The 18,373-nt window shown below is 38.8% G+C and overlaps 1 protein-coding gene across 18 annotated transcripts in view; it reads left to right on the top strand.

Moving 5' to 3' along the window:
- DLG2 (discs large MAGUK scaffold protein 2) overlaps positions 1 to 18,373 on the top strand; it is a 1,856,054-nt gene that overhangs the window by 1,692,329 nt on the left and 145,352 nt on the right. The gene's annotated exons all lie outside the window — the stretch shown is intronic.

Below are 18,373 nucleotides of genomic sequence, written 5' to 3'. Positions count from 1 at the left end.
CTTTTAAAAGTTGTAAATGAAGTTGCAAAGAAATGTCCAGACCAGTCCCGTTCATCCTTCATCCCATCTCCACCAATGCTGACATCTTGCATAACTATAGTCTGATATCAAAAGCAGGAAATTGCCATTGCTACAATCCACAGAAAAGGTGCCTCCTTTTATAAATTGTAGATGACACCTCAGTCCTGGGGATGGCGGTGGTTGGCAATGTGTTAGGAATACTAATAATCCCATATGCTCACACAATGCTTTTATACTTTTCAAAGATCTCTTATCCCTTTCCACTAATATACAGGTTCTATTAGCAAGTTTCTCCCTCGGCCAGGGTTGCCAATAACCTCACTTTTACTTGGTAATTCAAAAGCTAAAGAGCTCATTGTAAGTGGACTGCTTTCCATCTTCTCCTGGAAAGACACTAACATCAAGTTATCCTATCAAAAACTGACTCAGTTCCTTTGTCCTGCACTTTCTATTGATTGAAAGAAATTTCTTCAGTCAGAAGAGACATGATCCTTTGCTTTTACACAGCTGCTCTGTTTGCTTTGATATGCCTTCCACTACCTACCCATACACCTAGTCTTTTTTTTTTTCTTTTTCTTTTTTTTTAGTTTCAGGTGTACAAAACAATATAATAGTTAGATATTTATACCCCTCACAAAAGTGATAACCCCCTCTCTCCCAGTCTATTACTCTTCTGACATCGTATATAGCTGTTACACGTGAAGCTGAACCTACACCTAGTCTTTGCCTGCCCACTGCTTCCTCATCCTCTAAGAATAAGTCCGAGTGTTACCTCCTCTCAAACACCATCATTTTAAGCAGGGTTAGGTGCTTCTCCTCTGTGCTGATACAGCTCCTCATTAATGTCTATAGCAAGCTTAATTGTATTGTCTATTATCTTGCCTACAAGATAATAGGGTTCTTTGAAGATCAGATTACATTGTTTAAACTTTTTTTCCTATCCCCAGCACATTTTTTAAATGGATGAATAAATGGAGTCATGTAATATTTCGATGTCAATCTGGAAAGATGAAAAACTTTAATAACAACTGACTGAAAGATAGGAAAATAAATGAATCCTGGCTTATCTCCTCTTACGGTCTCCTGTATTTTTTGCAGATCTCACAAGGTTTGGAGAATACATAATGATGACAGAGCTGGGGTCCATATAATCTTGACAAGATAGATTGTTGGCAAGAAAGCAACGAGATTAAATTTAATAGAGTTAAATATAAATGTTTACGAGGTCTGACAATTAAGTTCGTGAACTTGTTGCAATGATGTTGCTAACGTTTTTTGATATCAGAGGGATTATTCATTATGGATTTGTACCAACTGGACAAACAGGTAACCAAGTGTACTATTTGGAAGTGCTGAAAAGGCTGAATGAAAAAGTTAGACGACCTAACTTTTTGCCAACAGTTCATGGCTCTTGCATCACGACAATGCTCCAGCTTACATGGCACTGTCTGTGAGGAAGTTTTTGGCCAGTAAACAAATAACTGCATTGGAACACCATCCCTACTCAGTTGGTCTGGCCCCCAATGACTTCTTTCTTTACCTGAAAGTAAAGGAAATATTTAAAGGAAGACATTTTGATGATATCCAGGACATTAGGGTAATGTGATAACAGCTCTGATGGCCATTACAGAAAAAGAGTTCCAAAATTGCTTTGAAGGGTGGACTAGGCACTGGCATCGGTGCATAGCTTCCCAAGGGGAGTACTTCGAAGGTGATCATAGTGATATTCAGCAATGAGGTATGTAGCACTTTTTCTAGGATGAGTTCACGAACTTAATTGTCAGACCTCGTAGGTTTGTGTTAAACATGGCAGTTTGAATACCGGCATATATTTCTGTTCCCTTCTGAAACTCCATCAAAGTAATAATTAAGGAATTTTAACAGGTATAAGTCTTCAAGATAAAATGCACCCTTATCTGACACTTTTGCTTCTAGGAAACCACTTGAATATCAAGAAAACAAAAATCATGGCTACAACAGAAATATATAACTTTAACATGAAGAATGAAAACATTGAAATTGTTAAAAGATTTTGCTTAGCTTGGTTCAGTCATCAATTCATATGGAGACTACAGATAAAAAAAATCAAGAGAAGGCTGAGACTCAGAAGAGCAGCAATGGAAGAATTAGGAAAGGAGCAGAGACGTGTCACTGGAGACCAAGGCTAAGATCCTCCACACCCTCATAGTCCCAATTACTATGCATGGATAATTAAATTGGACAGTGTAGAAGGCCGATAGGAAATAAACTGATTTGTTTGAAATATGGTATTGGAGGAGAGCTCTACAGATAGCCTAGATCACTAGAAAGATGAACAAGTGGGTCCTAGAGCAAATTAAGCCTGAAACATCTCTGGAGGTAAAAATTACAAAACTGAAGTTGTCCTACTTTGCGCACACCATGAGAAGACCTGGTTCTTTGGAAAAGACAATAATGCTGGGAAAAATAGAAGACAGCAGGAAAAGAGGAAGAGCAAATAGAAGATGGACTGACGCCATAGCAGAAGCATCAGGTATGCGTCTACAGGAGTTGAGCAGGGCTTTTGAAGACAGAACACTGTGGACATCACTCACTCATAGGGTCACCAGGAGTTGGAGCTGACTCAGTGGCATATAACACACATAAATCTATGAGATTAAAAAAAGAAGTATCTTGACAACACATATAGGAAACATGAACAAATTTTGAAAGCTGGAAAGATGAGGGAGTGGGAGATGATTTAACAGAGCTAGAAAAGCATAAACCCATGTACCTAGTGGGGTGTGAGAGAATAGAAAAAATATATATTGGTCTCTGCCCCAAGTTCCTGGCATAAAGCTCCTAGAATCCTTGTAATTCCCTGGATCATGAGAGTGTTACTTTTGTTGAAATATGACTCTGTGTGAGCTCCTGGATGAGAGCTAGTCACCAGAAAAACCCAGCCATGATTAGAAGCTTGGAATTTTCAGCCCCGCCCCCAATCTCTTAAGAAAGGAGAAGGGCTGAAAATGGAGTTAATGATCAAGCATGCCTATGTGATGATGCCTCCGTAAAAATCCCAAAAGGAGGGGGTTTGGAGAGTTTTCAGGTTGGCAAACAAATGGAGGTGCTGAGAAAGTGGCTCCTCCAGAGAGCACACGAAAGCTTTGCACCCCTTCCCACATACTTTGCCCTATTCATCTCTTCCATCTGGATGTTCAACTGTGTCCTTTATTATAGCCTTTTATAATAAACTGCTAGAGTAAGTAAAATGTTTTCCTGAATTCTGTGAGCCACTCTAGCAAATTAATAAAACCTGAGGAGAGTGTCATTGGAACCTCTGCTCTAGAGCCAGTTGGTCAGAAGCACAGGTGACAACCTGGGCTTGCTACTGGCATCTGAAATGGGGGTGGGAGGACAATTTTGTGGGACTGAGTCCTTAACCTGTGGAATCTGATGCTATCTTCAGGTAGATAATGTCAGTACTGAGTTCAATTCTCATATACCCTGCTGGTGCTGAGAATTGCATGTTGATGTGAAACTTCCATACATTTGGTGACCACAGGTGTGAATATAGTGCTATGTGTGAGTGTGGTAGTGGTGTGAGTACTATAGGAGACCCACAGGGAAGAAACACAGTAGGGAAGAACTGGGTTTTTCCCTGCACAGGCGGGAGACTGAGATGTTTTTCTTTTTACAAAGGGAATGAAGCCAATGAAAAGTACAGAATTCTGGAAGGATCCAGGTATTAAAGTCCTTGGGTATCTGAAGGCAAGGATGTGAGGAAGGGCTGAAAGCTCAAATATTGTTTAGAAATTATATAAGGAACTATTGGAGACCCAGATTCCCTCTGGCACCTTCCAATCAGGCCCACCCCCGCAAATGGATATTACATCTTTGAAAAGATTGAACCAGAGAATCTCTGTATTTCAGACATCAGACCTGGACTAGGGTAGGAATCAGACACGACACAGATAACAGGGATATGTCGTGAATAATGAGGCATCCGTCCCCACCCCCACCTCTTCCTTCTTTTCACTTCCAGAACTCAGCAACTGGGCTTATAACCTAGGGGGAGGAGGCGGAGGGGAAATGATATTAAGGAATTCTGGATAACTGAAATGGCCTAAGCCTAGAGACTTCATGTCCTGATATTTGGGTATCTCCAAAATGACTCCATCCCCAGCTTATCACTAGGTAATGACGAACACTGGTCCACAATCCCTGCCCATACACACAGAGCTTCCGGTCAGCATTTTTGTGCCTCATTCTTAATTTGGATTTACAAACAAGGATCACCAGGCACTCCAGTGCATCCTTAAAAGAAAAACAGAATAAAAAAGAATACAGAGATCCCAAAGATAATGCAGGAAAGAGAAAAAGGTGAAAATACCTGTAATTAATATACCTTAATTTGCTGTGTGTAATGCACACCTATGTTTTGGGCCCAAACTTTCAGGGGGGAAAAAATCTTTCATTTCAGTTTTTTTTTAATTCAAATTTTTATTTGTTTCCATTTAGGTACTTGCTTATTTATTATAAAGTAATTTTAGCATTTATTTTCTAACATTTATGGTGCAAGAAATTTTATGTAACAAATAAGTACAAAACACAAGAACGGATACAAAGTATAAGAAATTTTATGTACCGGTAACAAATTTATGATATTTACGCATCGTGGAAGGCCAAGAACTCTTCGTCATTGCCAGTTCAACAAAACCGATTATCATATTCCAGGATATTATTTTGCATATGGCTATCATTATTGATTTCTAGAGTTACTCTTTTAACTCATAATCATGGCAAACATTTCTCATGTGCCTTCGTGAGTTAGCCAGACACAGTTCTGGGAATGAAGAAGCTAGAAGTAAGAGGAGGCTGGAGCTGGGGTAGGGAGGAGACACAAAATACCAAAATAAAATAAAGTGATAAGTGGTGTGAAAGAGGAAAGCAGAAACTGATAGAAGAGTGCAGAAACTGACCTAAGAAGAAAAGCTGAAGGATGGAAGGAGGGAAGGCGTATTTCATCTGAAGACAAAAGAACCAGGGAAAATGAGAGCTTTCCTTCCTTCCTCTCTCCCTTCCTCCCTCCCCTCTTTTCCTTCCCTTCCCTTCTTTAACTTTCTTTTCTTCCATATCTGAAGGGTTATATAGGGGAAAGAAGTTGTTCCATATAGCTTTAGGAAATAAGACTGGGGGGGAAAGAAAGAAAGAAATAAGTTAGATAACATCTCAAAATAGGAAAGAAACTAATCAGTGTGGGCAAGGGTTTATTAAACTCCTGTTCAAAACTGGCTTTCTGTGTGAAAGGTGTTCTTTTCACATCGTCTTGTTTTCTAATGAATCTAGAATGGGCCAACTAGAGACCTGCTGGTCTGTTGGAGTTCTCTGTTGGGCAGAGCAGACTTTATGAGTTTTCTGTGGATCTATTAATTCCTTCTAAAACAGGGCAAACAGCACTACATTGTATTTAAAAGGTCAGTTTCTTGGATTGATCTGTAGAAACCAGCTCTGCTTGAGTTTAAATAAAGAGGAAAATTATTGCAGTACGTTGATTTCTGGCTCTTGAATTGGAAGCACAAATATCATCCCAAAGCAAATCCCACAGATATTTTCCAGGCCCCAACTCAAGGAGAAGGAGAATAAATTTGCCAGCAAATAGTAATTGGAAGAACTTGACATGTGACTGTGCTGAAACAACCCCTAGAATTGGGCTTCAGTCATCCTACGTCTTCCAAATTTTGAGCCTTTCGCTGTGCAAGCTGCAAATAATTGACACCAGGCTCTGAGTCAGTTTTCTGATCTCACCCTCATGGTTCAGATCAGAGTCTAATTATAAGAGTTACTCCTACATCTCCAGAGGCAGCATGCTTGGAATTTCTTCTTAAATTATTAATCAAGAGGAAAGATAAATTTGCCTGATTCAATTCCACAGAGCTCAATTTTCCTGTAGCACATTTTTATTTATTTGTGCATAAAAGTCAATTATAATGGTTACTTACTTTTGTTATTTCCTAATTTTTCCATGGACCTAGAGAATAGAATGATCGGAGTAGTATGTGTTTCATCCTGTCTAACTGTAGTTGTAGCACAATCTTCATCTGCAGCAGTTCCATAGGCCCAGGAAAGTAGCTAGTTTATAAATTGCTTCAGTTGTTAAGGATTTATCTCCCCATACTCCCTGTCACTGGAATTAATAAAGTCTGGCACAACAAAATTGGGCTGTAATGATGTCCCCTCAACTTCAATGTGTCCCAGCATGGACTATGTCATTTTCTTTGCTCCCCTCCATGGCACCTCCTTTTCTATTCTCAGTCAGTTGCCCAAGCTGGAAACCTGAGAGAACACTGGGCACTTCCACTCTTTCTCGTATCCCACATTGAATTAGTAGGCAAAGCCTCTTATTTACACCTCCAATATGTCTGCTCCCTCTTCCCAGTGTCCTCACCATCTCTCATCTGTACCATTGAAAAAGACCCCTAAATGACCTCCAGTGTTCTGATCTTTCCACTGTCGCTGTCCAGTCTCTTTATCAAAATGCTGCTGCTGGCTGAGTGACAAATATATCCCTTAAAAGCCACTCAGTGGTTCCATACTATCTTTGTTTTAGAGTTCAAATTTCTTAGCAAATGATACTGTGCAGAAGACAGTATAAGGTTACACTTTGTCCTTATTTAAATGGCAATTCCAATTTCATGTACACCAGGGAGTTCTTTACTATCTCATTGATTTTTATTTATTTTTTGCCCAAAATCAGGGGAACAATTTTATCGAAAAAAAATTAGTGAAATAACAGAAGTTTTCTTTTTTCCTGGGCCATGGAAACAGCTAAACTGAGCATAAAATTGTTACCATAAATTCTGAACAAGTTCTGGTCAGCTCCTATGTATGTGTTTGGGAGGTGTGAGTACTTTCTCGTTATGTGATTTTTTTTTTGGTTGCACGTCATAAAATACTTCTAATATTAAGATGATAAATAGAAACACGTGTAGCCTATCAAAGAATAAAATGTAGTCTTAGCATTGGAGAAAACTCTAACTTGGCGATTTTAGGATTCAGAAACAGATAATTATGATAAGAAAGAAGTGAAGGGTCAATAATTCTCTCAATCCACATCTCTGGTGATTCTTCCTTTTACCTCAATTGGAAAATGCAAATTATTTTTGTGAGAGAGTCTGGCGGAATACAACACCTTTATCAAAACATCAATATTTTTTTAAATGGCTAGATCACTTTTTTTTATCAAGATGAGGAACGAATCAGCAGCTCCATTTCATCAGTTATCAAACTTTTCTCAAGCATCTACTATGTGCCTCACACACAATTAACAAGTACTTACAGATAATAAAATAGCTTCATGAGCATGGAGTGCTGCAAAGGAGAAATGTCAGTCGCATTTGATGAAAGGAACGGTCATAGCTCAGGTTGCTATCAGAGAACATGATGTTGAAGACAAGATGGGAAGGAGGAGAAGCTAGGTAAAGACTGATGGGAAAGGTATTTTAGGCAGAGGGAACAGCAAGAATTTTGCATCTGGGAGAGAATGGAACTGAGAAAAATCTCAAAAGCTAGAATCTGAGGCAACCAAAAGAGAAGGGAGATTAAGAAAGATATGAACTTGGAAGTTAAGCAGGGACCTTCTTGCCTTTATTAAGAATTGTAGGCAGCATTCGAACTAGACACGAGAGCTAGTGCTGGAATTACCATCACTGTGGAAATCAACATATACATTAGAGAGTAATGGATAGTCCTTGAGTACAGGGACCACATTTTAATCATCACTGGTGTCTAGCAAAGAGCCTTACCATAGGTGATGCTCAAAAAATGTTTGCTGATTGAATGGATGCATTCATAGAACAGCATAGCACTTTCATGGCTGTTACCTCAGTTGAATCTCAAAATGATACTAGATCTAGTTGTACTGTACCTGTGTACCACAAGGAAATCAGGACTCAGAGTGACACTCTAGGGGCCACCCAGGTAGCAGAGCCAGGAGGAGCCAGGTCCTGTCATTCCCAGCCCACTATGCTAGTAGGACTCATACAGCCTTTAAGTGATATCACATTAGGATATTTAATCTTTTTAAATAATCAAGTAAAATTTTTCTCTTATGAACATTCCCACACCTATACAAAAAAAGAGAGAATTGTGCACAGAATACTCATGTATTTATCACCCATATTCAGGAGTAGTCAAGAGTTTGCCAATTTGCTTCATAATCATATATTTTTGTTGCTGATATACTTTAAAATAAATCCCAACATTATCTCTTTTCATCCCTACAATATTCAGAAACTATAACAAAAGAAGAGAGAGCATTTTCTTATATTATCACAATGCTATTATCACACCCAACAGAATTAAAAATAATTCTTGTTCTGATCTAATATGCAGTCTGTAATGACTTAAAATTTTCTTTTTCCTAATCAGACCAAATAAGGACTATACATTCCATTTGATTGTTACGCCTGTGAAGTATAAAAAGGACATTTTAACAACAACAACAAAAAAGTAAGACAGACGTACTTCTAAGGACAAAATAAACCCTCAGGAGAATTATATAAGTTTAGATTTAGGAAGTGCGGCACCGTCGGCCTCGTTTTCCTCTGCTGCAGCATGGCCCCTGCAGCCAGGGCTTGGAATCCCTGCACCAAGCTGTGGTGGATTCAGGCGTATCAGAGACAGAGCTGATGGCTCTCTCTGCTGAGCGTCTCCTGCCTCCCAGCAACCCTGGTAAAGGCGCAGCCTGTGCTCATTGGACAGAGGGCTACAGTATGAACCTGCCAGTCAGCCCCAAGTCTGCAGAACCTGCACCAACGGGACCCTGCCTGAGCATGGTTTCTGGTTGACTTCAAGTCTTAAACCCAGAATCACACTAATGACACGCTGCAAAGCTTTCATTTGGGAAGTATACTGGGGAGACCAAACAAAACCTCTTCATTTTGATCTTGCCAACCAGCCTCATAGAATTTACTACAGATATAAATCTATTGTTACGTCAGAAATCATTATTAAATAGTTGTGTAGGGTGACCAAGCCAATCTGAGACAGCTTATGGACTTGTACATTTCAGGAGCAAAAGACAGAATACCATAGTCACTTGTAGAGGAAAGTACAGAGTCAAAGTAGTGAAAAAAGCACTGGACAAGGCTGGGACTACAGGATTTAGATTCGAGTCCCAACTCTGCTGTGTGACCTTGGGCAAGTTGTTTAGCCTCTCTGAGACTTTATTTTCTCTTAGTTTTGTTCCCATTGTGCTTCTGTTTTATTTATCTACGAATAGTGGGTTATCCTCTGAGATGACATGTATATGTACTTCTCAGGACACTGTTAAAGGATAAATCCAATGGGAATGTCTTGGAAACAAGACAGGTATTTGTACCCCTTAAGTGACACCAAGGAGGCTGCCAACCTGCCTATCTCTAGAGCCAGACCGCTTAATCTCTTTTCTCTGCCCTGGTTTATAATTAGGCAAGTACATCACCCTTTTCATTGGGCAAGATCTAACTGATTATTATTGCAGAAGAAAACGGGAAGCTTGAGCATTATTATTTTAGCTTCTAGCTCCCTGATTTTAATACAAAAAAAAAGGAAAAGGAAAAATCCAGCAAAGAATATTTGTGTTTGCCAAGGAAGGCTTTCTTCTCTGGTTGGATGTAGTCTTTAGGACTATGCCTTAAATTAAAAGGCACAGCTCCTAAATCCTTCTCCTGATACACCATTACCTACAAATCACACCAATTAAACTATAGCCTGTGCCTCCCGGCTCTGAGTTTCACCCAACCAGCCAGCAAAATCTTTAGAGAGAATCACCATTGGTGGCTAGGCCCTAATGATAACAGAAGTTTCCATTTTCCCCTCTGAGTTTCATGTTTACTCTCTCTTGCATGATGCCCTATGTGGTTTTGTTTCCATAGCCAAGACAGAAATAAAATTCCACAGCTTTTGAGACAAATTTCAGATACTGAGAAAATAGTCTTCTAAGCAGATAGGGATTTAAAAAAAGGGGGGGGGGCTATGTTGATATAAATTGTTTTAATCACTTTGTCTTTATATTGTACTATTATTCAGTTTATCAAACATTTTTATATGTTTCTTCTTTTGATCCTCACAACAACCTTGTAATGTAAGTGGGATATTAATATTATCCTCATTTTATAAGTGAGGAATATAAAGTTTAAAAGATCTTAATCTTTACTCTTTTACATTTATTGAGCACCTAGTCTATTCCTGGCACTGAACTATGCTATGCCATTTACAAACAGTATTGCATTTAATTTTCAAACAATCTAATGAGGTTGATGGTTTTCAATTGTACAGTAGTGTTCTCTGAATTGAATAACTTGACAAAATTTACACCATGCATCAGTAGTGAACTTAAGATTCAAAGTTGGATCATTTATTTCAGAGTCTTAAAAATAATAACAATACACCAGGCTACTCCCAATTGCCTGAAGACATAGGCTTTGTCAAGTTCAAATAAGCTTCTATGCTGGCTCCATTTTGCAATAATCCTGATATCAAAGAAAATCTGCCTTTATGAATCCATAAAACAAAGCTTGCATGAAGCCAAATTGAAATTTGATGTATCTAATTTTCAGAGTTATGCTCGTATGAAATTGCTGGTTAGGGATTAAGACTGTTGTTTGCCTATAAAACTTACTTCATTTCACACACTGAAGAATTCCTGAGCATTTGGCTAAACCTCTTTAAAGGGTCTCCAGCCAAGCTGCACAGAAAATTGTTCTAGTCAAAACAAATTATCCCATTCTACCGAGAGAAAGGGAGAAAAACAACATACCTTACTTCAGTATGTTATTAAAAATTATTCTAAAAGGTTTGATCTACTTCATAGAAGATTTGGCAAACTAAAGAATCAATTTTCCTCCCCTGAAGTTTTTATTTAGCTCACGCAACTCAGCAAACACTTATATTAGCATTTATTAACTGATAACTATGTGCCACTCTGTTCCAAGTATTAGGGATACAGAAAAAAATATGACAATGTTTTGCCCTCATGTCCATAACTGAGTTCTTAATGCTCAATATTAGAGATGTACAAGAGATTGGTATATACAGTCTCTTCCTTCGTGGGGTGCAGAAAAGATAGCAGACTCACCCTATTGTCCAGAATTCCCCGTTAAATTTCAAGTCTAGTGAATTTGGTTTTAAATCGTGTTTCTCTTATCTTTCGGTCTCTCTTTCTCTGTGTATCTCTCTGTCACACATACACACAGTAGTTTGGATCAGAAGTAAGCCAAACAACATCTGTAAATCTTTAGCAGTGGAAAATTCCATGTCACCACTTTAACACAGAAGCAGAAGCAGGTTGGCAACCTGAGAGATAAGCTAAGTCAGGGGTTGAAGTAAAAAGCTGGTAAAATCTTTAGGCAAATAACCAGTCTGGGGAGATTCACTAAAAATCCTTCCCGCAATCAGAGGTCAGCTGTCTGGAAGGCAAGGGGGCATTTCGATGTATATGTAGGAGGAAAACCAGCCTTCTAAAGCCATCCACAAAAACAGCACCTGCTCCAGCACGACTACTTGAAAAGCAGCCAGAGTAAGAAAGCTCTAAGGGTACCTCTAAAGCCCAATGAAATATGAAATATGGCAGAGTCCCTTCTGTGCTTGTCTGGCTTAGAAATCCCAGGGCAACTCAGAAAAGAAGAGACAGTGAAATAGGAACCATTGATTATTTTCTGAGCTCCAAGTAAACACAATTACTTTTATATCTTCATAAAAAGTAATTTGGGCAAAGCACTGTTCCTTGGACTTGAAATATAACCAGTAATCTATGCCTGATCCTCTTGTGTGTAACTATTTGGTTAAGATTCTAGGTGAGAAAGCGTAAAAATATATTGGGGGGGGGTCTACTTTTAAGCACCTTTATTTATCTATTACATTGATTCTAAGGCTCATATCTTCGCCCCTCTACACACATATGAGTATATTTCAGCTTGTGAAATCCTAATGAGACTTGTGTCCACCCTCTCCAAAAAGTGCTTCTTATTATTAATTGATGGTGCTTTTAAAAATCAATGTTGCTTAATATGATGAAGGTGTAGTATACTGTATTAAATGATGATAAGGGAAGTATACTTTATTAGATCCTCAGAAGAGCTGGTGTTGGGGCAGAAATGATTCCCCATTTTACAAGGAGTATCTCTGAGAGAGTAAGGGGTTTTCCCAGCTTTGTTCAAAGCCAAGACTTAAATCCAAGAGCTTTGATTCCAGGGCCCTGCTTTGATACCCCAGTTGCTTTTCTCATTCTACCAGTAACCATATAGTCTTTCACAAAGTTTTAACCTGCCTCAGTTTCTCCATTCTAACATGGATCTGACCGGCTTGGCTATTTCCCACCATAGAGATATCCCATTACTATCTAGAAATCACCTGCTACACCTCACAGGGAGCAGATATTTCAAGGGCAGATGCTCTTTTGATATTCACAACAAGAATCCAGAAAATTAAAAGCTGCTATGTGCTAGCCTGAGAACCCCTTGAGGCAAAGATCTGTCCAGTGGATTCGATATCCTTCATGATTAGCATTGGGCCTGGCATGTACGGAAACTCTGAAAAAAATGTTTGCTGATTAAATGAGAGAAGGATGTTTTCCCCCAAAGAAATGAAAGCACTTACAATTGTTCACCAATATCTCATTCCTAGAGCAGTAATCATGTGCTGTGCTAAGAATAGATGTAAACTTCCTCTTGCATCCTTCCCATGCACCCTGGTGACACGGGGGGTCATGTCCAGATAAACAATATTGTGACCCCAGTGGACTGCACACCATTGACATTTGCCCAAGCCCTATTGGAAGGTACCCCAAAACTTGAACTTCCTTAGCCTATAAACCTCCCAGAGCTTGTAATTCTTGGTTGTCTTCAACAGCAGGACTACTTGGGTGTGCGGCAGGTGGCCTCTTCAAACTGCTTCCCTGTAATGTGGAAATGAATAACTCGGCGGGAAAGCAGCCTCTGTCGCTTGGATGTGTGGAACCCCGCTTACAGCCCAGTGATTTTACCAGGTGTTAAAGCTGTGCAGTGCCCATGGTGAGCAAATAGGAATAGAATGCTGCTGTCCTTATTAATGCCACTAAGACCGCATCTGCATTTGTCCTGACAGAAGCCACCATGGTAACAACAGCAAGAGCTACCTTACATTTACAAAATGCTTCGTGCCAAATCTCATTCTGAGTCTCAAAACTGCCTTGTGAGCGGAATCTGACAGTTTGCAGGTGAGCAAACTGAGGCTCAGTAACTTCCCAAGGCCCCATTGGGTTTTTACTCATGACAGGATTAGCGTGTAAAGCTGGCCGCCTCGTTGAGAGCTCCTAGCCCTACTCCCTCTGCTCCCTGCTTCCTTGGTAACTGACAGTCAGTCGTGAGTCACCTGGCTGAGGTCGTAACTGTGGAGAGGTGTGATATCCACCAGCTCACTTGGGGGAGGACATACCCGTGGCTTCATGCTCTAATCTAACCCAGTGAGTGTTAGCCATCTGAGCTTTGCAGATATGAGCAGTTGGGCAGCTTTAATTAATGCAGATTAATCCTACTGCCTTAAATTACCCTGGGACCCTCAGAAGACAATGCCTCCTTTCCTGTGTGAATGATAGGGTGAATTTGCATTCTACATCTCTTTGTTCCCTTGACAAATTGCAAAGGAAGAAAGTATATGGTAGAGTTCCCCTCATGGGTAACATGTGATGTTCACCCTCTTGCCTTTGCTCCTTCCAAATGTCCATCAGTAGCTCAAAGCCTGGGGACTATACTGATAGATGTGGTCACTGATATTGCTGAAAATGGCAGCAGCTTTTGAAACTTGGCATCATTTTCCTGACCTCCTAATCACTATGGATTCATGAGAGGACCCAAGGGTCCTTTTGCTGCTTTTCGAGCTGGTGAACAGTTAACCGGCATCCTGGTGCCCATTGACCCGACGTATAGCCACCTGTGGCTCATTCCTCTTTGGCCCGGTAGAAACATCCACTGATAATAGGCAGAGTGAGGCTATACTGGGACTCTAGCAGCTGTACAACACAGGTTTCCATTTTGCATGGTACAGAGAGGGGTTAGGACTTTAGCAAGCAATGAACAAGTATAGGTGTTGAATTACACATGAAAATTAATGAGAAGAATTAGCAGCTATTATCTTTACATCTTTCAGCTATCTCTTGTAATCTTCCTAACATATCTTGAAGTAGATACACTTATTATTACCATTTGACGTCTGAGGAAATTGCGCCCAGAAAGGTTAATAACTTTCACAATGATGCACAGCTAATAAGTGGGAGAGCCAGGATTCTGACCCCTCTACGTAACACAGATCTTGTACCCTGTCTGCTGTTATCACCCATCATGTCAAGTGAAAGCAAATGGTGCAATCCCAATATGGATGTGTCTTGTCAGGAAGAATTGGATTTAAATACCCAAGGATATGGAATTTTTTTTTCTTTTTTTTTTTTTTCCGGCTTATGCATAGAGGGGAAAAAAAACTAGCTGGAGATAATGCTTCTTGAAACTTCTCTAAAACATTTGTCTAGAAGTTTGTTTTCGGTGTTGACCTTCTGGTTGTAGAAGTAAACCCTAAGAAACATAAAATAAATAACTTGTAATTTTCAAAGCATTTACCAGGCACCTATTCCATGCAACGCAAAACAGCAGAAGGTGCTGTTTTATTAGTGCAATCCCCCACCTCAGCACTGTCATGCTTAATTTCCTTTTCAGTGTCCCATTCTGGAAGAAAAAACTCCTTCAGTTTCTTGGCAAAGCTATATGCCAAGCACCTGGTACATTTCTGTGTGTAGGGAAGGAGGAATGATAGACCCTGTGGCTTGGGGAACAGACATGAGTGAGGCATCTGCACTTTCTAAGGAGTTTATGGTGCAATAAAGACCAGCATGCACATAATTAATACAGTACATGAGAGGAAGGAGAGCAAGATGTCAAGAGGAAGGGGTAGAGAATCGAGGAGGCCTTAGATTCTAAAAGAAAATCATGGTGTTATAATAGGTATTATGATGTGACGGAAACAAATTAGCCTCCCAGAGATTCAGGGCTGAATACCAGCTTCCTGTTTAATGAGCTCTATTACCTAGAAACTCTGTGACTTTGGTGAAATTAGTTAACTTCTGTAAACCTCTTTCCTCATCTCTAAAATAATGTACCTACTTCAGAGCTTTGTTAGGAAAAATAATATTTAAAGTATGTAGCAGAGATACTAGCACATTGCAGGTGCTAGGGAAACATCAGTTCCCCTTTAGATGATATAAAGATCAGAGCACTTTAAAATCTCATTTGAATGTTCTCTTGAGGGTTAGCAATTTGATTGAAAAATGTTTGAAAGAGCTGGACATAGATGTGCATAAAGCATTTGGGGGAAAGTAGAGGGATTATGATTAAATGGACATGGTATTGTTAGATTTTGTTTTAACTTATTTAAAAATGTAATTTTCAGTACTATTATAAAACATAAAGAAAACATATTACACAATTTACATACCTGCTTTCTTGTTTATTTCTAGAGCATTTGTTTTTATCTTGTTATATAAACTTGTTTTTATCTCTAAGAAGCTAGAGACATAGCCTTTCTCCTCTCTCTGCCTCTCTCTCTCTCACACACTTACAAACACACAGGTATACATGCACACAAACATGCAACATTTATATTTGTAAACCCAGATCTTATTATTTTTGCTCTGATGCATTTCCTTGTACTTAATTTTTATTTTTCAAAAAGGATCAAAGAGAGAGGTAAGCACTTTGAACACAGGATTCGTGATGAACATGATTGTCCAAGTGGAAAAATTGAGAGTAGGATGTATTCCAACTAAGACAAATTCAGTACGATACAGTACAATCAGTGCAATACAATACAATATAATACAGTACAGTGCAATGCAATGCAATACAGTACAATGCAATACAATATAATACAGTACAGTGCAGTGCAGTGTAATGCGATGCGATGCAATGCAATGCAATGCAATGCAATGCAATAAAATAAAATAAAATAAAATAAAATAAAATAAAATAAATACTTTCTCATCCCTAGTAGGGAATGTAAAACACTGTCAAATATGATGTAGAACAAACATATGGCAGAAAAAACGTTTTGGAGATCTATTGAGCCATACGGTAAGGAGACCACGGTTTATTACTGAAGCAAGTATCTTGTGATATATAAAGTGTGGCATCTGGAAGAGCTTTAGCACAGTGCTGATCATCTGTAGGTTAAGGATCAGAGAAATGTTCCCAAGGTATGACACGACTGAGATGAGGAGAACACCAAGATCACCTGGAGAACAATAAAAATAATAGTGAGATTTGGCAATGGCAGTGATTCAACAGAAATAAAGCCTTGAAATTAGAACATTTAGTTTTGAAAAAGGAAGTCCTGGGGGAGAAGCATGTTGTCTTCATTAACAACCTTAACATTGAAAACAGGCAATGTCAGTACCTGCAGGCTTTTCATAGCTGAATTCATTTAATGATTCTGCTCGCTTCCTCATTCATTATTTGTTCATTCATTCAGAAAATGTTTATTGAGCACCTAGTATAAAAATGCCTCCTGCATGCCAGACGCGATGTTAGGAACAAGGAATGCCAAGGAGAGTGCGATGCGGCTTCTGCCCTCAGAGAGTTCAGTCTCATGGGGAAGGTGGCAACTGCACAAATAAATACAATTTGGTGTGATGAGCAGCAAAGTAGCAGATGGGACAGGGGACTGACACTGAATTAGATGCCGAAGGGGGACAGTTGGAGGTGGAATTTCACCTTTTTTATCATGGTAGTGAAGTCATCAAAGTTGTAGGGAACAAACAGATGGGAGATTTAGTGGCTCTAGGTGAGGGGGAGTGACGCCTGGTATTTATCAAGTGGCAACGTGGAGAATGGATCAGAAGACACTAAGAGTTCCTGCTCTGTGTCCCAGGCCATTGTCATCTCAGAGAAATGCTAACGAGACTGTATGATGTCTGTGCAAGGCTCTGGGGTGCACTACTGTGTTTCCCCAAAAATAAGACCTAGCCGGACCATCAGCTCTAATGCGTCTTTTGGAGCAAAAGTTAATACAAGACCCGGTCTTATGTAATTATAATATAATATAATATAATATAATATAATATAATATAATATAATATAATATAATATAATATAAAATATAATAATATAATATATACTGGATCTTATATTAATTTTTGCTCCAAAAGATGCATTAGAGCTGATGGTCCTGCTACGTCTTATTTTCGGGGAAACAGGGTATGCTGCTCTACTAACCTGCCACAAATGTGCACACATACACTGAGATCCCTGTTTATAACAGCAAAAAGCTGGATGAGCCTCAATATCTACCTATATGGGAATTAGTAAATAAATTACTAAACTATAGGATGCAATGAAGAGTATTAAGAAACATGGTATTTATGTATTTGGGAGAAGGCAGGGGAAAATCCAAGTTGGGTTCTCCTATGTATGTGGGTATGAGTGTGTATGTATATCCATCCACATGATTTGAGACATGTCTATGGAAGTCTAGCCCACAGCCGTATATGTACCTCTACAGTAACCTGTAGGGAAGCCCAGCAGTGAGAGAGAAGAAAGAGAAGAAAGTGGCGAAGGGAGAAGAGACAAAAGAACGTCTCAATTTTCATTCTGTGTTTTTCTATATACTTCAAATTTTACACCATCTATAGACTTTGTTTTGTAACTTAAATAAGAAATGAAATAATGCCCACAAAGCACTGAACACAGCATCTGTTATGTGGCTAGCAATAAATAAACTGACTCTTAGGATAGAAGCAAACATAACTTGCACAAAATAATTTAGACCTGCCTAGAGCATCATATTGATGGCTATAAATAAGTATTTTCTCTCTTTACTAAGATGGAATGAAGTAAATATCTTGACGCATAGTCAATAAATTTTAAGTTAAATGTGTGTTTTGCTTATTCAATCATTTAGGATTTAAGTAGTCAAAGCTAAGTTTGGAACAGGAAGCTTTCCAAATCTAGATAACAAGAGACTTTATTTAGGTACTGGAAATTTCCTGTCAACTAGTATGGTTTTTATCCTTAGAGTACTAAACTTCAAAAATATTTAACATTCAGAGGCCGTTATTGTCTATTATTGAAAACCAAAGTAAAATCTTTCCTTTTATGAAATCCCATCCCACAAAAACCAATAGAGAAATATTCAGTAACTTGAGTTTCAATTTAACTGTGTAAAGCTTTTTATTTATAGTGAATTTCAAACACACTGTAAGTGTATCATCTTTTATTACATGTATTTAGTCATTCTTGTTTTTATGAAAAGTTACGAATAAATTGAATTGAAAATCAAATTGGTTTTTGAAATGTACTGAGGACCTCTGTTAAAGTTCTTCATGATGAGTTTC

This window comes from Rhinolophus hipposideros (assembly GCF_964194185.1).
Source record: "Rhinolophus hipposideros genome assembly, chromosome: 10".
NCBI lineage: Eukaryota > Metazoa > Chordata > Mammalia > Chiroptera > Rhinolophidae > Rhinolophus > Rhinolophus hipposideros.
The sequence above is the reverse complement of the archived record's forward strand: the minus strand, read 5'-3'. Positions and strand labels throughout refer to the sequence as shown.